This window comes from Triturus cristatus, chromosome 5_1 (genome assembly GCF_964204655.1).
Source record: "Triturus cristatus chromosome 5_1, aTriCri1.1, whole genome shotgun sequence".
NCBI classification, from domain to species: Eukaryota; Metazoa; Chordata; class Amphibia; order Caudata; family Salamandridae; genus Triturus; species Triturus cristatus.
In genome coordinates, this window is record NC_140587.1 from 304275881 (window position 1) to 304298851 (window position 22971).

The following is a 22971-nucleotide window of genomic DNA, read 5'->3' on the forward strand; positions in this document are numbered from 1 at the left end:
GGCAGCGCCTGACCTCATGCTTTGCCAATGGTTGTTTTTAGTGATTTTAGCTATATTGTGCGTGTTTGGCTGTGAAAGCTTGAAACTTTAAGCGTCTTTCCATTTGAAAACGTTTTCAGTCAAAGGTCATTAAGACCCAGTTTTGATGCCTGCTGTCTCCGTAAGCTAGAATTTTGTTTAGCTTTACTGTTGCTTCTGCAGTTATTGAAAGGACTTAGAAACATGTTACCTCATGTTTCTTACTATCCTTGCTTGGGGGATCCACATGATCTGGACAATTCCTTTCAACACCCTTTACAAATGCCACTGATTATTCTCTTTGTTCGAAATCCTATCAACTAACGTAGGCAAATATAGCCTGTAATGCATGAATGGGTGTGATGTCACATCTATGAATTATACTTATCCTTGTATTAATTTACTGCACCGAGAGGTTCTGTTACCAAGTTAATACCCAAAGTACACGCTGCTCCAGCTATAAGTTTGTTGTATAAAGATATTTGTTTAAGTTTCCATTTGTTGAAATAACATAATCGAATTAATCACATACCTTTCCTATTTTCTGGTTCTGAAATCATTGAGCGGAAATCTATTTAGCGGCGTATTCGAAGAAAGGTACAAACCGGACACAAAAAAAAAAAAATTAAAAAACTGTTTGCATATTTCCAAAAAGAAGATTTGTGGGAGTCCCAACATCTGCAGGCAATTGTATCGTTCACAAGTCCTTTCTGTGGAGCACTTCAAGACTATAAAATAATCATTTTTTCTATATAAACAGAAAATGGATGTACACTAGAAATACGTTTTAAAGTGAAATAGTCAATATATACCATATGATGAATAACAAAAACCATTAAACGGGTGGTAAAATTGTATCACAGCTTGATACAGCAGGCCCTGGATCAATTAATGTCAGAGCTCTGCAAAAGTAAAGTACTTCTTTTTTGCTTTGGAAATGAAAGGGAACTGTACCTATTCAGAAAAACGTAAAGAAAGTTAAATCACTCAAGATTTGAGTGCAGTGCAACGATCAACCCAGCATTAAAGAATCATTCTTAGACTCTAAGCAAGTGCGAGCTTTCTCTCTGATTATTGGAAAGACTGCCATCTTCTATAAAGGAAAAATACTGACATAGGAGAATTAAGTATAAGGAAAGAGGTATAAATATTTATTTGAAATGACATTTTCCCAAACTAAACATAAAAAATGCAGGTTCTCATACTGCGCTGTTTATTTTACAAAACTTAAGGACGTTCGTTCCCTTTACAGTCTATTTACAAACAAAAAATTACCAAAGATGTGTTACACTTGCTGTTCTGTCGAGTAAGAACAAATACCTAACATGTTAGAAAAAGTTTTTCCTACTCCCTAACATTAGATTTGTGCAGTATACTGAAATATGGATATTTTGCCAACACAACATTTCTTATAGAAACGTTACTAACAATATCTCCCAATAGTCAACGGTTTTTTTTAAGCAAAAAGAAAAGAAAGAATAATTTCCGGTATGGATTTAGATTGACAAGATTTCTGACTCGTCTCTCTGCTGCCTTGCATAATTGACAAAATAGTTCTACAATTGAATATGAACCGTTGCCCATCAAAAGATTTTCAGCAGCATGGGCTTTCTGGGATGGCCATGCTTCAGCTTCTCAGTCCCTCTACACGCACGTCAGTGTGGTAAGGAGCCTTCTCATACACCTGTTGGGTCGAGGTGTGCGCCAACCAGTAATACCAGGCAGGTAGAGGAGATGTCGACTCAATCGACAACACAAAAACTCGCACTTCTCCTAGAGAGCTGTAAAAAGTCTTCGGCTAGGTTTGGCTTGCATGTCTGAGATAAGTTACTTCCTGCAGGTCAGCTTAAACATCTCATGTCCTCATCTTCGTACATGAAAATGCACTGATAGAAGTGTGCTACAAACCATCTCTGATGGTTGTTCACCAAACCATCCCTGATGGTTGTTCACCAAACCATCCTCGCAAGCCACTCACTACAATTTAAATCCATTTTTGAACAGGACATAGTTAGTGGTTGCTAAGCCTACAAATATTCAAATAAAAACTTGCAATCGTATGATTTACAAAAGTGACTTGCACCAATTATAGCGAACAAAACATGGCCACATCTCTCCAAATTAGTTCCTGTACAGCAAAGGAGTTTAGGGGCATAAGTATTTACAACCCTTTTCTGAAAGCAGTAGTAGACCTTTGGCACTACGAACAATTCCTTTTGAAGTTGCTCCCACCAGCGCTGACAGCTGGGCCTCCATGGTTGTATTTTCAAGTGCGAGTCGCACCTCGCTCAGAGGCTCTCCTCACAAATACGAAAATATAGATTTTTAATCTGTTCAAAGGCAGACACGTGCTCGGTTATCAAAATGTATACAGTAACTTGCCAATCCTGAAAAGAGAAGAAATACTGTCAGTAACAGAAATGTTCTACATGATTTGTAAACAGAGCATGAAAAAAGCTTTCCAATTATCAACATTGAATGCGAGACAGCAATTTTGTTTAGAGGAAAATGGGTGCGTAGCTGCAAGATTTCAACTTCATTTGGGACTAAAATACCACAATTAAAGTGACACTGTATTAAATATGATGTAATCTTTAATAAAAACGTAGGCTTCAATGCTGGAAATGAGAACATGGCTTTCTATTAACATTTGTCACCAGTCCAATAGATACTTTATGCTTGCTATGATACCACAGCTCTGTTATACGGAGTTCGTATTGTGGCTAAAAGTGGCTGCTCCCATCCAGGAAAATAACCAGAAAACAGCACCAACGGTAGCTAACAGATGGAACAACAACTAGTCAACAGAGAAAAAGAGGGTTGGAATCGTGAACAAAACTTGAATTGCCAAAAAGTCTAAAAGAGTCTAACAGAACTCCTCATAGCAGAGTCAAACACAATAAAGGCCACCATGCAAAGAGAATTGCGGAAGCTACAAACTACTACTACAAAATTGGCAAATCAGAACCAGGGTTCCTTAAGAAAACGCTAAATGAATGCACTCCCCTAAATCTTACTCACATCCGTTCAATACCCTCTTCAATGTTCTCATATTGCTCAGCAAGGTAAAAATGTAAGATTTTTACCGAAATTGCACCAGCATCTACCAGAGAGTAAGAGACAAGTGGATTAGTCAAATGATAGAGCCACGCTGCTCAGTATCGGTAAGGAGTTTACCGTTCTCCTGGGGGCCCACTGTGGATTCACGCCAACAATTTAGCTCCTGCAGCCCCTATTGAGGGCCCGATACTAGTAGTCTCCCCCACTCCAACCGGATGAATCCCTGGACATCATTAAAAGCCTGAAGTCAGGCTCACCCTCTGACCCCTGCCCAACCAAATTGCTGGCCTCTGTGCCCAAGTCTATCAACCCTTCAGTGAACAAGGTTCTTAACTCTTCTCTTATGGCCGGCCACATGCCTGGTATCTGGAAAAGTGCTAAAATTCTTACGCTGCTAAAAAAAAGCCCTCAGCTGACCCCTCTGTGTCAGCAAATTATAGACCTATTTCACTTTTGCCTTTTTTCTCCAAGACCCTTGGAGAAATATGGTATCTCCGTGATCTCAGACTATGCTGAAAAAAATAATCTCCTACATCAGAGCCAGTTGGGTTTTAGAACCAACTATAGTACGGAGACAGCTCTCCTTGAAGTCTGAGTGTATCAAGAAGCTCAATCAGGGTGGGAAAGCCATGCTGATTGTATTGGACCTCTCTGCAGCCTTTGATAGCATGCTGCATGATAGACTCCTGAACAGGTTACAGGACTGTGGTCTAGGAGGCACGGTTCTCAAGTGGTTTTCCTCCTTCCTGGAGGACAAACGCCAGGAAGTTTGGATTCCCCCGTTCGCAGCTCCCATCCCTATCCTGAAAGTGGGAGTTCCCCAGGGCTCCATACGGAGTCCCCCTCTTTTCAACCTTTGATGTCCCCCCTGGCAAAAGTGTGCAGCACTAAAATTCTCTTACGCAGATGACACGCAGCTTCTGTTCACTTGTGACAAGGGGAGTGTACTTCGAAGGTGAAAAGAATTAACTTGCGTCTTTCGAAGGTGTTTTCCTGGCTGAGGTTGAACCAGCTTAAATGTAATCTTGAGAAATCTGTGGTCATCTTTTTGTACAGATGCTCAGGAAATTTCTTCCCCTCTTGCCCCTTGACCACAGGAGGAACGTTGTCCAGGTATAGATTATCTCCAGAATGGATTAGGTTAAAGTCCTGTACTTGGGCCTTACCGAATATCATATAGTTTCTTACCGGTCGGGGTAGTTTTTGCAGCTTGATTCACTATGCTGTGCATTATTCCGCCATCTTGTGGTTGGGTCAGGAATCGTAGTATTTTCTCTTTTGTTTTTTTTCGTGGCCCAGGTGGGCGGCGACGTCCCACCATTTGGTGTCCTTCGTGACGTCGGCGCGCTTCCTGCGGAAGCTCCCACCTTTGGTCGCCATCTTCGGATTCTTTTTTTTCTCTTCTTGTGTTAATCCTGTTTTCTCTGTTATTTTGTAAATTCTTGTTTATCATTAACCCTTTACCTCCTGTCTCATCTTTCTGGTGGAGGAGGGTGGGTTCGCTAGTGAATCCAGAAAGTCTTCAAGCTGCAAAACTACACCAACAGGTAAGAAACTATACGTTTTGCAGCATGAATCTTTCTGGATTCACTATGCTGTGCATAGACTTTGTAGCGGTTTGTCCTTATTGTGGTGGCTGGGTGGAAGATTAGCACTGGTTACTGAATATGTGTTGTAAGACCTTCTGTCCCACTTGCGCTTCTTTGTTCATTTGAATATCCACACAGTAGTGCTTAGTGAACGTATGCACTGAAGACCATGTTGCCGCTTGGCAAATGTCTTGGATAGGTGTGTTCGTTAGAAAAGCAATCGTTGCTCCTTTCTTCCTTGTTGAGTGAGCCTGAGCTGCTCCTTGTAACTGTTGTCCGCCTGCTTGTGGTACACTTGAATTGTCTGCACAATCCATCGAGCAATGGTATTCTTGGTGACGGGTCATCCCAGAAAACTGCTTGCGAAGGAGACAAAACTGTTCTGTTTTCCTGCATTCCTTTGTTCTCTCTATATAGTGCATTACAACCCTTCTGGCGTCTAGTGTGTGTAGAGCCCTTTCTGTTTTTGTGGTCAGTTTTTGGGGAAAAAACGTGGTATTGGCTCCTTCCAAGAATCTGTTCACTACTTGAGGTGAAGAAACTTTTCCCAGTTTCCCCCCTTGTGTAGGCCACCACCGCAGCCAAGTGCAACCTCAGGGATGTGTAGCTTAATCTGCTTTGTAGCGGGTCCATTAAGTACTTTAGTACTGTTGATTCTCTTGTGACCTCCCGTTGTAGTTTCTCCTTGTTGCACCATTGGGAGTACCTCTTCCATTTTGCTATGTAGCACTTTCTTGTGGTAGGTCTCCTTGCCTCCCTGAGTACTGCCATAGTACTTGCTGGCAGTTTTAGGTGCGCAAATTCTAGGTCTTCGGGAGCCATGCTGCTAGGCTGAGACCCTCTGGTTCTGGGTGAAGCACCCTTCCGTTCTGCATTATTAACAGGTCTCTTCTTGGGAATCTGTGTACTGGTTCTTGTCCCATTTCCACTATCTGCGAGAACCAGGACTGTCTGGCCCACTGACGTGCTATCACTATCATTGTCATGTTGCAGATGCTGCATTTGCGGAGTACCCGGTGTATCAGCGGTATCGGGGGAAAAGCATATGCAAATCTCTTTGACCAACTTATCCATAGCGCATTGCCTTGGGACCGGTGATCCGGTTGTCTGGATGTGAAGTGTTGGCATTTTCGCATTCTGGTGTGTTGCAAATAGGTCTATTTGTGGAGTACCCTATTTCTGGAAAAGCTTCTTTATTTCCTGCTGGTTGAGCTCCCATTCGTGGGAAGCCGACGTCTGTCTGCTGAGCCGGTCTACTTCCACATTTTCCTTTCCTGGGAGATGTACTGCTGGTAGGTTTATTTTCAGTGGGATGGCCCATCTCCAAATTTCCTGTGCTAGCCCTGATAATGGTACTGATTGTGTTCCTCCTGGTCTGTTGATGTAGAACATGGTGGTTGAGTTGTCTGTTTGGACCAACACCCTGTTCCCATACAGCTCTTTCTGAAAGGCTTTTAAGGCTAGGAATACAGTCTTTAGTTCCAGGTAGTTGATGTGTCTGACCACATCTTTCTGCGACCATAGACCCCTAACTTTGAGCTTGTTCATGTGTGCGCCCCACCCCAGCTGGGAGGCGTCCGTTGCGATGGTCACTGTTGGAGTTGGTTGTTTGAATGGCTTCCCCTGTGATAAGTTTTCCTTTTTCCACCACACTATTTCCTGATGCACTACGTGCGTGATAACCACAAGATCTTCCCAACTATCTGTGGCCTGTGACCTTTGCTGCTGGATCCATTCCTGGAATGGTCTCATGTGTAGTCAAATATTTGGGACTAGGTGGATGCATGACGCCATCATTCCCATCAGTTTTCTCCCCGTCCTCACTGTCACAACTTGCCCCTTGCGGTAATGACTGGTTTCCTTCAGTATCGCCAATGTTCTCTTCCTGCTGGGGAACACTTTGTCTTGAATGGTGTCGATCTCTGCCCCTAAGAATATCTTGATCTGTTCTGGTTCGGTTGACGATTTCTCCCAATGGATCGAGAAACCCAGTCCTGTCATTGTTAGTATGACCTGCTGGATGTGTAGTCTGCATTGGCCGTACAAATGTGCCTTTACAAGCCAGTCGTCGAGATAGGGGTATACGTGTATACCTTGCCTTCGTAGGTGTGCTGCAACAGCTGCTAGGCATTTTGTAAACACCCTTGGTGCGGATTTGAGGCCCAATGCCAGTACTGTGAACTGGTAGTGGCTTTGATTGATCACAAACCTCAGCAGGCGCTTATGTTTGTGGTTGATGGGGATGTGCAAGTACGCATCCTTTAAATCTATAGTAGCCATGAAGTCTCCTTGCTGTATTTGTGGTATTACCTCTTGTAGGGAAGTCATCTTGAACCTTTGTGTTCTTATGAATTTGTTCAGGAACCTTAGATCTAGGATAGGTCTTAGTGTCTCATCCACCTTTGGAACCAGGAAGTAAGATGAGCAAACCCCCTTTGTACCACCTCTATTGCCTCCTTGCTGAGCAGTTCTTGTGCTTCTAGCTGCATGAGCGAGAGCTCCTTTGCTGAGTGTGCCCTGTTTCTTGGTTTTCTGTTTGGAGGCTGTTTTTCTAACTCTATACAGTATCCGTATTGTATGATGTTTAGTATCCATTTGTCCGATGTGACCTTTCTCCATTCCTGGATGAAGTCTCTTATTCTTCCCCCTACCGGTGTTGAGTGTTCGAGGTGCTGTTTGTCGTTGTATTTGGCTGCAGTTTCCCTTCATGTCCTTCCGCCCACCCCGAGGTGTTGCTAGGTTGGGGGCATTTTCTTTTATGAAGTCACTTGGTTGAGGGCTGTTGTCCTCCTCTCCGTGTTTGTCCTCGTCCGTTTTCACGCCCTCGAAAGGACTGTCCCTGGGGCTGGTACTGCCAGCTCTGCTGCTGCTGTCCCTGCTGTTGTTGGCCTTGGTTGTTCCCTTGGTAGCCTTGCTGGAACATTTGGTGCAAAGTGGAGGGCGCGTTGCCTCCCCTACCGCCTGGTCTTCTCGTGGGTGTGCCCCTTCTCATGCCCCTGAACTGCAACGCCCCCATGGACCTTGCTGTTTCGTTGTCCTTCTTAAGCTGTCAACTTGTCGTCGACTGGCGTGCCAAACAGTTGCTCTCTATTAAAAGGTGTGTTTAGGATGTTGCTTTGCACCTCTGGCTTGAATCCTGAAAATCTGAGCCATGCGTGTCTTCTCTCAGTCACTCCTATCATCATTAGCCTGCTTGAGGTTTCTGCCTAAAATCGGTACTGGATGTGGCATGTATTCGCCATGCTTTTCCCCTCTTCTAGCTGGTGAGTCGCTCTTTGCTGGTACTGTTCCGGTAGATGTTTTAGGAGCTGTTCTACTTCATCCCAGTGTTGGTAAGCGTGCCTGTTAATCAGGGCGTTTGAGTTAGCGTTGCGCCATTGGATTGCTGCATTTCTCTCCACTTTCGTCCCTGTGAGATCCATCCTCCTACTCTCCTTCTCTGGAGGTGGTCCGGCATTAGTGGGTACATTGGCCCTCTTCCAAGCCTATGCTGCAATAATGGAGTCAGCTGGCACTGAACCTTGGATGTATGCAGGGTCCTGTGAAAAATGTTTGTATTTCTTCTCAGTCCTAGGGGTCACCGCTGTGCGTGTTGCAGGCTCCTTAAAGGCCTCTCTTCCTTGATCCAGCACACTAGTGAGCATGGGCAGGAATTGGCTCTTAGTTTGTTGTGGCAGTAGAGTTTCCAGGAGGAAACATGATTTCGGCTTCTCTTCCTCCATTTTCACCCCATAAGTCTGTACAGCCTTCTGCACGACCATGTTGTAGACCCCTATTTCGTCTGGCGGCGAGGGCCTCGAAGGGTACGCGTCTACCTCTTCTTCCGGCGATTCTGTGTCAAGATCTTGCCAATACAGTTCTTGCGCCTCCGAGGGTGTCGAGTACCGGTAGGATTGAAGGTCTTCGTCGCCTTCACCCTCGAAATAGTAGTCTTCGTTCCAGATATCCTCGACTGGTTCGGGGGTTTTCGGCAGTTCCGCGGGTTTCGGCGGGATGGTGTACTGGCTCATCTTCTCGAAGTCTTTTTTCTGTTGAAGGATGCTCGCCATTTCGGCCTCGAGCCTCCTCTTCCTCTCTATCTCAGTGGCGGATTCGGCGTCTAGGGCTGGAGCGCTTCTCTTTGTGGCCGTCGACATTGACGACGAAGTCTGCTTTTCTTTTCTCGGCGCCGAGGTTTCCTTTGAGGGCAACCTTCGACAAACTTTGTTTCTCAAGGGCTTTCGTCGATTGGGAGTCCTTTTTGAAGGATCCGCTCAGTTGACTATCCCTGGTAGCTGTTGCTTTCGTCGAGTGTTTCAACGGCAGAGCTCCCTTCGAGGACTTCGCTTCACTTCTGCGAGTGTCGCTCAGGGCTTTTGCTTCACCCTTTCGAGTGTGGCCTGAGTGTTTAGGGAATCGATGTCTCCCTTACCTCCTTTGGCATCTTCTTATGGACCTCGACGACCGCGCAGTCCTCAGGTCCTTTAGCGATGTTGACCTCCTCTCCACTGGAGAGACCCAAGTCTTGGAGCGATGGAGGTGGCCCCTGGCCCTGCATGTTGTGGTTTGCCCTTCTCTGCCTCTTCCTTACTCTGAGGGTCTTCGGTGTAAATGCCAAGCAGGCGTTCTAGTCTTCGCTGCTTTGGTCGAGCGGCAGGCAGAGGTTGCAGACTGGATGCTGATCCTTCTGGGCGCACTTGTGGTGGCAATTGGTGCAAAACTTGAACTGTGTTTTGTCCATCCCTGCGCTCAGGGTGCCCCCTGCGAGCGCATCCTCTGTCGAACGTCGAGGTTTTGGTCGCAAAACTCCTCCCTCGTCGCTCCGGGTACCTGACCTGTAGTCTGGTTTAGTTGAAAACTTGCTTCGTCGATTTTCCTTGATTCCTCTTCCAAAATTCTGGAACTCTTCGGTAATGATCCAGACCGAACGGCGGAAAAAAGAATCTGAAGATGGTGACCAAAGGTGGGAGCTTCCGCAGGAAGCACGCCAACGTCACGAAGGACACCAAATGGTGGGACGTCGCCGCTCAACTGGGACACGAAGAAAAAAAAAAAAAGAAGAAAAAAAAAAAAGGAGAATACTACGATTCCGGACCCAACCACAAGATGGCGGAATAATGCACAGCATAGTGAATCCAGAAAGATTCACGCTGCAAAACTGCTTAACCGCTTACAGGTGGTCCAGAACGCGGCCACACACACGGTCCTCTTACTCAAGCCCAGGATTCAGATCTCTCCTCACCTGAAGGCCTTACATTGGCTTCCTGTAAAAGAGAGAATCTGTTTTAAGGCCTTGGTCCTGCAGATAAACGGAGCTCAGTACCTCAGAAGGAGAGTCGCACACTATGTGCTTCCAAGAACGATGAGGTCCTCCACACTGAATTTGGCTTCCATCCCCAAGATACACCGCGGCAGCTCTGGCGGCCGTTCCTTCCAGTTGCAGGGTGCCCGTGCCTGGAACCTCTTACCTCTGACATTCAGGCAGATATCCAATGTAACTATGTTGAGGAAAATGCTCAAAGTTTGGCTTTTCCGGAACTAACCCTTGGTCGCCTGCACTGTGGGGCAGCAGCAGGTCTGATTGAGTCTTTCAGCATCAGGACACTCTTTGAAAGTAGCTGAGTGCTATATAAATGCTCTTTCATTCATTCACTCATTAACGAACATCTTTCAATGCATGAGCACATTCACCAGTGGATGAGAGAGAGCCGTCAGTCCCCCATAAGGGATAATGGCAAAACAATGACATTAAGTTCTTTACCTGCCTTGAGAAGCTCAGTGAAGTTACTACCCTGCAGGATAAAGTCAAGAACCTACTAATCTTTTGTGCCATGAAGGTCCACTTCATTTCCAGGTCACTGCATCAGTAAAATGCATGAATTTCAAAAGCAATATGCTTCAGAATGTATTTGCACTAATTGTACTACAGTCAAGAATGGAACTAACTATAGCATAGTTTGTCAGGACAGGATAACTGGATCATTATGTGCACAGGATCATCCTAAATGAAAATCCTGAAGCTTCAGAGAGGAAAGCACTCTACTGTTTCCATGCACACTGTTGTCAGAGCCACATGCATTACAAGGGTTGGTCGAGTTCTCGCAGCCAAACCTGCCTTTCCCAAGTTACAAAGGAGCAAGGTGATCCCCGACGCATCTTCAGTAGCAGCAGCAGGTAAAAGGCCAAATACGTGTTCTAAATTATAAACTAGGATAGATGACTCACCTGTGACCAATTCAACCAAGGAGATCAATTACAATCACTAATGGCTTCCCTAACCAAGGTCGGCACACATGTATGGGATTGAACAGCACTGCTTCAGAGAACCTAAAAAAAGGAAAAGGTTACTTACTCTGTCAGCACCTGTCTGCAGCTTTCAGTCCTGTAGATTCTCATGTTTTGCATGCTCCTGCCATCTAGTGATGGGCACCAGACATTAAAATTTTCTCTTTGAAGATGTTTTGAGAAGCCGCAGGATTCTGCAGGACTACTCTCTTAGTTAATGTGCATGGCACGACTCCACCTTAGGCTGTTTTTGTTTTGTTCAGCAGCTAAAAGTTGAGAATAGTAGGCATGTGCTCTGTACAGTTTTAGTTGAGAATGAATATGTATTTAGTGAAAATGTGCTCATACTACCAACTTCAGGGGAGGGGTAGTTCATGTGAATCTATAGCATTGTACGCTACTGACAGGTGCTTACAGGTTAACATTTTCCTTTCATCGCACGTATGGCTGTAGATATACATACTTTGCATTGCCTGTAAAATAGTTCCCTCTTTGTGGTTGTTAGTGGGCAGACGTTTGAATCAAACTTCCTAACACAGCCTGGCCAACTACAGCTAGTAGATGAGCTAAAAAAACATCCACAAAGCAATGCTTTGTGAAAGTGTGTGGTGATGACCAAGTAGCAGCTTTACAAAAATCAGCTAATGGGATGTTACCCAAGCAAATCATGGTTGCTTCATTTTTACGTCAAGTGTACCCTGAGGTATGGGGAGTACACATTTAGCCTCTTCATACAAAGTTGGAATGCATTTAACTATCTATCTTAAAATGCCTGTTCTGAAACTAGGCTGACCTTTACTGGGCTTTGCAAAAGGAACAAAAAGTTTATTAGACTTTCAAAACTGTTTAGCCTTATCAATATAGCATGTAAGTGCCCATTCAACAACTAAAGCATGTACCGCCCTATCCACTGCAGAATCAGGTTGTTAAAAGAATATGGGCAGCTCAATTGTCTGATTAATGCAAAAAGGTTTGTTTTTTCGTACCACTCGGTTCCTGTGGATCAGTAAAAATGGTTCTAGAATAGTAAGGGCTTGCAACTCGCGGAGAAGCCTGAGCCAAGTTACTGCCACAAGAAAGGCCACTTTCCAAGAAAGAAACAGCAATTCACATTAATGACAAGGTTCAGAAAGGGGCCCCATAAGGTCTTGTGAGACCAACAATTAAGTTCCAGACAGAGGTAAGGGTTTTTTAATCTTTTTGGAGGAATTACTCCAGACCCTCCACGAATGCCTTCACCAATGGAATTGACAAAAAAGATGTTCCCTGTTCTGCATGTATGCCGCTAGAGCAGTTAAATGAAGTCGTGTAGATGTGTATGCTAGACCTGACTTATTAAGGTATAAATGGTAAGAAATTATATCTTGAGCCTTTACTGCTTAACGGGGTCTAAAAGCTTGGAGATGCAGAAGTCAACAAATCTTTGCTATATGGCTGCCTATCTCATGCGAGATGGCCAAAAACTCCTCTGGACTAGTGTAAACACCAAACATTAACACCTCAGGTGCCAGATTGCTAGGTTGAACTGTCTCTGGTCTGGGTGTCTAATCTTTCTGTGTTGCGGAGTGAGTAGTTCCGGCCTCACTGGAAGTTTCTCATGGGGGCTGATGGCCATCTCCAAGAACATTGAGTAACAGGGCTGTCTGACCTATGTTAGGGCCACTGTGAAGAGGGTTGTGGATAGCTGTGTTATTCCATGTTTAAATTCTATATGTGCATTAACATGAGTTATACTACATTTGAATTTGTGTGTGTGTATTACAATAAAACTATTGCAATTCAAACAAAATTGCTTTGTGTTTTAGTTGTTTTTCAAGAATTTGGCTAATCTAGGCCGCAGTTAGGCCTTGCTCCATCTTTGTAAAAATGGCTGCTGTATCATGATTTTTGTTTGAATCAGTTTATTGAGTTTACTTTTTTGCAGTTTATGAGCAATGCATACAGATGGTAGATTACATAACATGTAAACTGTCAGTATGGTGCTCACAGATCTCAGAATCATGGCGTTCAGAGTAATGCATAAGAGGTAGTTGCCACATCAAAGAGAATTAAATACACAGCAGTCTGCAAAGGTATACCAAATCACATTGCCCTGATCAGGAGAAAGGATATGATGCAACCATAGCAGCACTATGAGGGGGTCAGTTATGTATCCAATGATAAACAGATTAGGTTAACAGAAACTATAACCAAACACCAAAATAACCTTCGCCCACATGTAACTGCCTCACAGACAGCCACACTCCATGGGCTAGACAGAAGACGTCACGCATCAAGGTGAAAAAGCCATGTAGAGTCCTGGATCCTAGTGTCAGGTAAGCAATGTGTTACCCAAGTATGCCTAATGATCAGTTGGCATGTTAGTTTACTATTTCCTCCAACTTATCTGTTAGCGAGCCTGTGTGGGTGTCTGGGGCAAAACTGGCAAATCATTAAACAGCCAAAACAGACACATTGGACTAACTTAAAACAGAAACAAAGCACCAGCACTAACCCCTGTACAAAACAACAATCCAAGAATACTCTAACCCAGCCCCTTCGTTCCTTCCAACACATCTCACACGATGAATTTATGGACCTGGTCAGAGCAAGCAGGCCTGCCGGCAGCCCCTCTGACCCAGATCCACCACAAACTTTCAAGACAATTTTTTTTACAACCTCTGCTGCCACTCCAGTAAAAAGAATCATCAACGATTCCGTAAACTACCGGAATATTTCCAGAACAACTCAAAAAAAATCACACATACGCCCTTTACTGAAGAAAACAAACTTGGACCCGCTGAACCCTGACAACTCCAGACCCATTACAAATGGACCTTTCCTGTGCAAACGGATAGAAAGAGCAGCGTTCGCCCAGATGTCACAATTCATTGAAGAGAATAACATACTCTCAGACTTCCAAACAGGATTCCGTCCGGGAAGAGGCTCTGAATCTGCCCTCATTGCTATCTGGGATGACCTGAAGAATACTTTTGACCGCAGCGGGGTTGCTGCGCTACTCCTCTTGGACCTCTCGGCTGCCTTTGACACAGTTGACCATGACACTCTGAAACAAAGTCTCTATGAAGCTGGCATAGAGGGAACTGCTCTAGACTGGATCGCGTCCTACCTTCGAAACAGAACTAATGTCAACCATACCCCACCTTTCTCGTCCAAACCATACTCCACAAAGGCAGGTGTCACACTCAAGGTTCTATCATCTCGTCCATGCTTTTCAACATCTACATGAAGTCATTACCGGTACTGATCAATCAATTTCACCTCATGTGCTATGACTATGCAGATGACACGCACATACTCCTTCAACTGGAATGCCCCAAAGACATTGAAAAATCCCCAATTTTCAATTGTCTCAGAGCTGTGGATCAGTGGATTACTTGAATGCTTCAAAAACGGAAAAACTCACGTGTGGCGATTGGAAACATTACGACCCGCTTGCCGCCTAGCCTGATGAACTGGGATCACCACCTAAATTATCAAAGGAAGTAGGAAACCTCGGAATGACCATGGACTCTAAGATGTCGATGAATGCCCAAGTGGACAAACTAGCAAAAGATCAAGCTTTGTCACTATAAAAACGCTGCAACAAGTTTTTCCTCATTTGGTATTTCCACACAAGATCCAAACTACCATCTCCCTTGTTCTGTCCTAACTCGATTACGCCAATAGCCTCCAACACGGATCACATTTAACGACCATGAAAAGACTACAACGCCAGAGTACTCTTGCATATCAAACCACAAGACCACATCTCACCCGCCTTGAAAGCCCTGCATTGGTTCCCAGTTGCCAGAGATCCACGTTCAAGCTACTTTGTAACACCCACAAAGCAATACATGGAATGGGACCACTCTTCATCAGGAATAAAATCACCTAACACATTCAACAAAGGAAGCTACGCTCTAAAGGGGCATCTCGCCTCAAAATCTCAAGATACAAGAAAAAACCATGGGTGGCACATCCTTCTGTGTTCAAGCAGCCAAACTATGGTACTCTTTACCCCCCCCAACGTAAGATTCACCGACAACCACCTTATCCTCAGAAAACTACTCAAGAATTGGCTCTTCCCCACAAAAGCACCATACGCAAACAGAAATTTACAGCATATTCCTCTGTATACAAGCATTTATTTTCACTATAGATATGTACCTATCTTTGTGTATTGCTTTGTATAAACCTGTAGAATAATTGTTGTTGTAAATAAATAAAAATCATCTTTGGTCTACATGTACTTACTTCCATTGAGCATCCATGTACCTTCCATGTACTTGGATCTGAGCGTCTGTTACCTTTCTCTCCTGAAAAAGCATTTCCAACGCACTACCCTATTTTTCATCCTGTACCTCTATCATCTTTAATCTATATATACTTACCTCCTTTATGTATCTATATACTTTCAAAGTACTTAGGATCTTTATATTCATCACTTTCTTCTAATTTAGCATTTCAAATGCACTACCCTATTTTTCAGCCTATACTTCTCTCAGTATATCCTCTGACTCAACCTTCTGACTCATCTAAAACTTCTTTCTACTACTCTTTCCAATGCACTACCCTATCTCTCACCCTATACATCTATCAATATACCCTCTACATCCGCTCTCTGTTATCCCAAACCCCAGACCACTACTATGATCCCCAAAATAACCCTTTCTAGACGCTCTCCTACTCTACCCATCCTTGCATCATCGGACACCTCTTTTTACTATACCGATCCCCCAAACTAACCTTTATAAATTCTACCCTCTGACTCTTCCCCTCAAAAACCCCTTTTTACTCATCCACAAGCCTCCTCCTACTGCTATGACCTCAAAACAAACAAAAAAAATCTCACTCTTCTGTCCCTCCACTATCCTTTTCAATCAAAATAACAGACTAACATGTTCACTTCTCAATTTCCATATTCCACAATACTAATTCACCACAAATCCTTTATGGGTTCCAGAGTAGCGGGCTACTCGCCAATGAAGCGTTTCAACACCCCATCAGGGTTACCAGCGTTATATAAATGCAAACCATTTTCCCTTTTCTACCCCTCCCCAACCCTTCTCGATCCAAATAACTGACTAACCTATCCACCACTCAAAATACTTTCATGTTTCGCCATACTAATTCAACAGTAATCCATATGGGTTCCATAGTAGTGTGCTACTCGCCAATAAAGCGCTTCAAAACTCCATCAAGGGGTAGCGAGCGCTATATAAATACAAACCGCTTTCCCTCTTCTATCCCGCAACCTACCCTTCTCTATCCAAATAACTGAATAACATATCCACCACTCAAATTACTTCATATTTCCCTATGCTAATTTTCAACACTAATCCTTTATAGGTTTCGGAGTAGCGTCCTACTCGCCAGAAAAGCGCTTCAACACCCATCAGGGGTAACAGGTGCTACATGAATGCAAACCTTTCTTCCTTTTTATCCCTCCGCTACCCTTCTAACTCCAAATAACTGACTAATATCCAACCACTCAAATTACTTTCATATTTCACCATACTAATTCAGCACTAATCCTTTATGGGTTTCCGGAGTAGCACGCTTCAACACCCCATCAGGGGTAACAAGCGCTATAGAAATACAAACCTTTTTTTTCCTCTTCTATCCTTCTGCTGTCCTTCCGAATCCAAATAACTGACTAACCTATCCACCACTTAAAATGTACTTGCATGTTTCACTATACTAATTCAACACTAATCCTCTATGGGTTCCGGAGTAGCGTGCTACTCGCCGAAAAAGCACTTCGACGCCTTGTCAGGGGTAGTAAGCGCTATATAAATGCAATTACAATACAATACAATGAATAGCAATTTGCATTTCAACTAGGATAGCATCCCAGTTGGTTGATATAGGGTATTTGCATAGCCTGAGACGGTCTTCCAAGTGCAAGGCGACACTTTCTGCCTGGGCCAACACAGTGAGGGATTGACCAGCAAGAGCTGGGGGTTTCTCGCGATTTCCAACATCGCGTAATGAAACACTTGGCCATTAGGAACCCTAAGTCCAGAAAGCGAGATGTGACCTTGTTTTTCTTGGTCCTACGGTATAGGGCTAAAAGGGATTTCTCCCAAGTATGCAGCGCCGGATGTCTCGTATAGACGCATAGACTACCCGCGATACCCTGCCAGTAGCGCTGTGTAGGCGGACACGCCCACAGCATATGGACGAAGTCTGCGTCAACCAGCCGACAAAGGGGACAGGCAGCATCCATCCTCTGGAAATAGCGGTTTATCTTGTCACGGGTGAGGTACGCTCTGTGCACAATGTTAAGTTGAATGAGGTGGAAACGGGTTTTGCAGGGGGATGTGGGACGGGCTTTTGAACAGTGCCTCTCGTTTCTTGTCCGTACAGGGGCGAGTCTGGTCCTCTTCCCACCTGCAACGGAAGGGTGTGAGCTGTAGTGCAGCACGGGAGCGCAGTTATCTGCAAACCAACGGATCAGGTCTCTGCCCGACCCAATCATGTGGAGGTACTGCAGAGTATGCTGCATCGGGTGTTCTTGAGCCATGTTGCGTCATCTATTCCCTAATGATGCCATTAGAGGGTTGTAGAAGAGGAAGTGACCCGTGGTAGGCCACCCTTCTCCCATCAAAGACTCATAAGATAGGAGGCTACCATCGCAGTAGAGGTCCCCTATTGTATGAAGTCCCGCCGCGTGACAGGCAGTTGATTCTGTCAATTAGGTGATGTGTCCTCTGGGTGTGCCGAGGAAGGCAATATCCGGAGCTTAAGAGGTCACTGTACTCATTAGGTACAGAAATCGGCAGTATGCAACTCCCAGAAGTAAGGGATCATGTGTTGGCGCTCGTGTGCAGGGGTGAAACCGGTGCGGAGTATCCAGTAGGCACCATGCCAGTGCCGTCGTCGCTGTGTCTGCAAGTTGTAGACCTGCCAGCCATTTAGCCATGCACTGGACTTTGTTGCCCCTATGCTGCCTATAAGAATGTGTTGGCGTCTAAACGACCCTTTCTAAGCACAGAACGGCCCTCGGCGTCCACTACTACCTCCTCCGCTGAAAAGGGGACCCCAGTCCTAATCCGGATTAAAACTCTTCCAGCATAAAAGGAGAATTAGGTGGCATACACCTGACTGTGCCAGCACCATTGGAGCCTATTCGCTTCAGCTAAGGTCAAGTGTGTTTTGCGCAACAGCGCAACCTGTGTGGAACGACACTCGAGATGGGAGTAGACAGCATGTCGCCAGGAGTATGCATTCCCTGCACGTTCCCGGTAATGAAGTTGGTGTATGTCATGTTGTAAGCTGATAGAGGTAAGGAAGGTGGCTACTGTGCTTGAAACCGGCACAGATGTGGTATTGGTGGAGCATGAGGTCGAGCGTCGGGGTAGGTCTCAAAGAACAAAGACGGAATCAAGGGTACTGGGTAAAACCAGTGAATCCTATTAGGGCAGAGAGACGGTTTTCCGCTCAAACTGCTTAAACAATAAGTGTCAGAGTAAGCTAAAAGCCTACAAAAAAGGGAGGGGGTATGCAAGAGGGATGCGCAGTGGCCAAGGGTAGTTCAGCCCAAACAGTGTGAACATATGCCGGTACTGGATATGCAGCACAGTGAGGCAAAGTGAACGCAAACTGTTAGAAGCATACAGCAGAGGGAGGCGGAGGGGGGGCACTGTGCCTAATTGACAATTGTATAGGAATCAAGAGTTAGCTGGGAGGAGCGAAAGACCATGCTAGTGTGTAGTTTACTGAGCACAAGACCGAGGGCACCATATTTGGTGGGTCACGGATCAAATAATGTCATCAGCCGTCTGTGGAGTGACATCTGGAGAAATCATCTAATCTGTGTCAGCAGGTCAAATGGGGGATGAGCCGTCTTCACTCGAGGACTGTGCAGCGTCTTCGTTAGGACAGGAGTCATTATTGGTTTCTCTTCTCCCTGCTACTGACTGAAGAGCCGGTCTTCTTTCCTGTATGACGTGCTCCAAGTCAGGGGCTGCTGAAGGCCTCAGGGTGTGCCGTACTGCCAGACAGCGTCCACCAGTAGTCCCCTCTTGGGGTCTGCGCATGGGGTCCGGCGAGGCGACAAGTCCCGATGCTACTAGCTATTCCCAGGTGTCCTCAGGAAAGCCTATGAAGAGTGCCTTCACTTCAGCGGTACAAAAGGGGGTGGTGATGGACGGAGCATCAGAACCAATCAAACACTCACACCCAGTCAACAGATCTGGGTTTGATCCATCACCGTTCTTTAGCCCACTCTGCCACCCCAGTTCAGCCATGGCCATATGCAAATCAGCTACAACGCGCAGCCTCGCAGGGAACAGGAGCGAGTACCTTAGGTTCAGGCCGCAGAGGCATTGCTTAACGGCCAGAAAGGAGTTCAGTTGATACTGCACTGCCACCGTGTTGTCAGGGAAGAACATAATGCAGGCATTGTCAACCACAATTTCTCGAAGTCTCCTGGTCTCACAATCATGGTAGTGAAGCAGGCTAAAAAGCAGTGGCCTAGGGTTCGAGCCAGGTGGGGGGTCTTAGAGTTGGAATGCTGTGGGCCCGCTCAACTGTAAATAACTGTAGTAGGGCCCTCGTTAGGAGCAGGTCACACAGCCAGAGGTCTATGTACTCCACAGTGTTGTGTCCCTAAACTCCTTTCGGAAGGCCCACTACTTGAACATTGTTTCCACGGGATTGGTCCTCTGCCCTACACTCAAAGGTGTGGATGCAGTCTACCAGCACCTGCATCAAGGACTCCATTTCTCTGGATTTCGACTGGAGCTATGGTGTGTTCTGCGGTGTGTACCTTTTTCGGCAGCTTACGGTGGTCTGCGTTTATTAGATTGCATGTATCGGATTAAGATCCCTTGCTATATTGTCAATTTTGTTCTCCAAGGAGACTAGAGTGTTCTCCAAGGACGTCCGAGTCTTCTCCACAGCGTCCAAGACGACATCTAATTTCCCTTCTAGGTCCCATGGTTGCAGTATAAGCAGTCGCTGTAGCAGATCTAACGGGTGTTTTTGTTGTTGCATTCTGGGTCCCTGATCGTAGACCGCCCATCGTGACATGCTATGTAGCTGGGCCCAACGCAGCCATAAGTCCAATTCAGTCAGTGTAGCGGGCCCGCTTCCCAATGCCTGAAGGCCAACTCAGATGCTGCAGTACAAGCAGCCCAGTCATTTCAGCCATGTTCAGGCAGCCGCTCACTCCAGGAGAGCCCAAAGGGCAGACCACGACAGCAGGGCAGAAGCAGGCCTCGGTGGAGCAATAACATAGGGGCGCTGTGTGCAACACCCCCCCCCCAAAAAGCACAAGGTAAGGTAACAACTCCTTGCTGCTTTGCTACTGTTACTTCAACTTGTGTGTGCGTTCGCCCGTGAAAGTCCAGGTTAGTTCAGGGGCAGTCGGAGGTTCATGGGTGTGGTCCAAAGGGTACCTGGTGAGCAGTCATCAGCGCAGTGCAAGGACAAAAAGTCTCTTCCTCAGGCGGCTCGCAATCATGTCCTCAGCGGCCCAAAGGTTCATGGGAGCGGGCTAGGGAGAAATGTGTGCCCCAATCGCAAGGCCCTCCCTGATCACTTCCAGGAGCTCAGGTCCTCACAGTTTCCAGGGCAGTGCAGGTCCGTGGGTGCAGCAATGTCAACAACTCATTGAGGGTAACAGTGCCGACCTGCTCCACATTAGCACTCAATAGGCCTCTCCCAGGGGCAGAGCAGTGGCAGCTCGTCTTGCCTCACGGGTCAGCTCACAGTGGTGTATCGTCAGTGGCTCACTTCCCTGCAGCTTTCCAACAACAATGAAGTCCCTTCACGCCAACAGGCGCAGACCTCAGGAGGCAGCACTAGAGGGTCACATGGGTTACCAACAGTGTTGAGCAGGAGCAATAGGTCAAACTAAAGGGTGATACCCCGTATGCTGCTGAGTGCTATCCAGAATGCTTCATAGGTAGGAGGAGTCCGAGTGGGAAAGAAGGGCAGTCAACAGCACAGTCAATAGTAGGACCACTCACAGCACCTCGGGCCCCGATCCACATTGGCGTTCCGCCTAAATGAAGGCAGGTCAAAGTGCAGGCTGCAGGCGTGCGAGGCACTCAGCTCACTTCTTGGGGCCTAAGCTATCGCGCCTCTCAGGAAGCAGGTAGCCCGACTGCAGCAAGGCCGGTCCTGCGCTGGGAGCAGCAGGGCTCAGATTTAAGTCCCCAGCGCCCCACTGATCTCGCCTCAGGCAGTGCAGCAATCACCAGGTCCACAGCATGATCCTCCGAACTTCTCCGCCTCTTGGCTGCAGCTAGCCTCCCGATATCAGTCTCTCAGCTGCAGGGCTGCAGCGTTCAAGCAGGGCAGGCGCGCAGAGATCGGGGGCGGCAGCAGTAATGTGGCTTCAGCCAGGGAGGCTGCAGACGTCTCCTCAAAGAGGCAAGCAGCACCAGTGGTTCAGGGCTGTATTAGGCATAGGGCAGAGTCAGCCGGTGCCTCCGATGGCGGGCTTGAAGCAGAATAATGCCAGATAACTGGGGCGACTTGGAGGAACTTCTTTAGAACAAGTCCGCTATCTTGGCTGTGCTCATGGCTGCTCTATCATGATGTTCAGATATTCATTCAGGGGTGTGGAATTTAATGAAATATCTACTGGTCCATGGGGCAGGTTGCTTAATAAATCTACTTGTCCCTTTGGTGGCATGCAGTGCGGCAACAAATTATGGCAGCAATCTCATTATATAAGAGTTCGGATATAGCCTCTCTGATTATGCCAGGGGTCATACTATAGTAGTGTTTGAATACTTGCAATCCCCTTATGTTGCCACGTTTCTGCAGGTCTACATGCTGGGGCTGAAGGTAGTGGTAAGCAATAGTTCCAGGGTTAGAATGCCTTTTTGAGTCTTTGCACACCTACTAACTTGCATGTTTTAAAGGTTTTCAACATCTCTTCTCTAATATTTCCCCATACTGAGAAATGTTGGGAATTTACTCTTGACAATGGAAGACAAAAACCTTTTTCCAGAGTTGGGAAAAAAGTGGTTGGAGGGAAAGTTAATTTGCAAACTCAGATTTTTGCATGAGCAAATCTACACATGCATATTTGATCATGCTAAAATGCAGTTCGCAAATATTTTCTGGGAGTACTATTTCTTGTCCTACTTCTGTAAATTCTTGGGAATTCACGAAAGCTGTTTAGCTGCATTAATGCAAGGACATATACCATGGGTGCACTTTTGAGACTTTTGTGTTTATTAAAATTCTGTCTCTCTCTCTCACTCTCTGTATTGGCTGGCTTCAGTGAGAGCGACCGCATTCTGCTCTTACACAAGGAGCATATCGGCACACAAAGTAGTTTTAGTCAGTGCCAGTAACAACTGTGGCAGTGTGTGCTTTTTGAGACCAATAACAATTGTTGCTTTTGTCAATGTTTGTTATAATGTTGAGGGCCCGGCAACTCCCATACCAATAAAGTTTTACAAAAACCCTGCCAAAACAAGTCACACATTGACTACTAACTAAAAAGCTGGCCACCAATTTCAGACCTACTGGCTTTGCCAATGCTTGCTTATTTTTGTTTCCCATAATCTTATTGAAACTGGTTGCACTGATTTTCCATTATGTATATTTTTGGGAAATACTAGCATGCATCAATTAGTGTTACTAAATGACGCTGCAAATAAATGGTACCTGAAATTTTACAGTAGTTTAGCAAAATGTATTTTCCTGCTTTCGTTTTTATATAAACATTTTATTTTGAAAGCAAAGAATCATCAATCTTGCTTTCAAGCTTCTGCAAATACTTGCATCAAATCAGAGAGCATTCTGGGAGCATTATACATAAGACTCATATTGCTAAACTTTGAAAACGTGTGTACACATTTTTATACTGGAACTACTGTCAGTAGTGCAGTCAGAGCTTACAACATTCACTTGGAGCGCTCACCCTAATAATAAAGGCTTTCAATTAATGAACCATGAATACAAGTTTGAACAGCATTAACATGTGGAAACAAATATTGCCTTAACTGCTGAGAGTGCCCTTACCCGATCCATAATGTGGTGCTGCAAACTGACAGCCAAAGGGTTTGTGCTGAAGGGGTTTGTGCCTACT

General features: G+C 45.6%; 1 protein-coding gene across 1 annotated transcript in view; it reads right to left on the minus strand.

Moving 5' to 3' along the window:
* Nucleotides 1-1146: 1146 nt before the first annotated feature.
* Nucleotides 1147-22971, minus strand: part of ZHX2 (zinc fingers and homeoboxes 2) — a 261516-nt gene continuing 239691 nt past the window's right edge. Inside the window, exon 4 of the mRNA XM_085605035.1 lies at nucleotides 1147-2405. The gene's annotated coding sequence lies outside the window, so the exon portion shown is untranslated. The remainder of the gene's footprint in view (nucleotides 2406-22971) is intronic.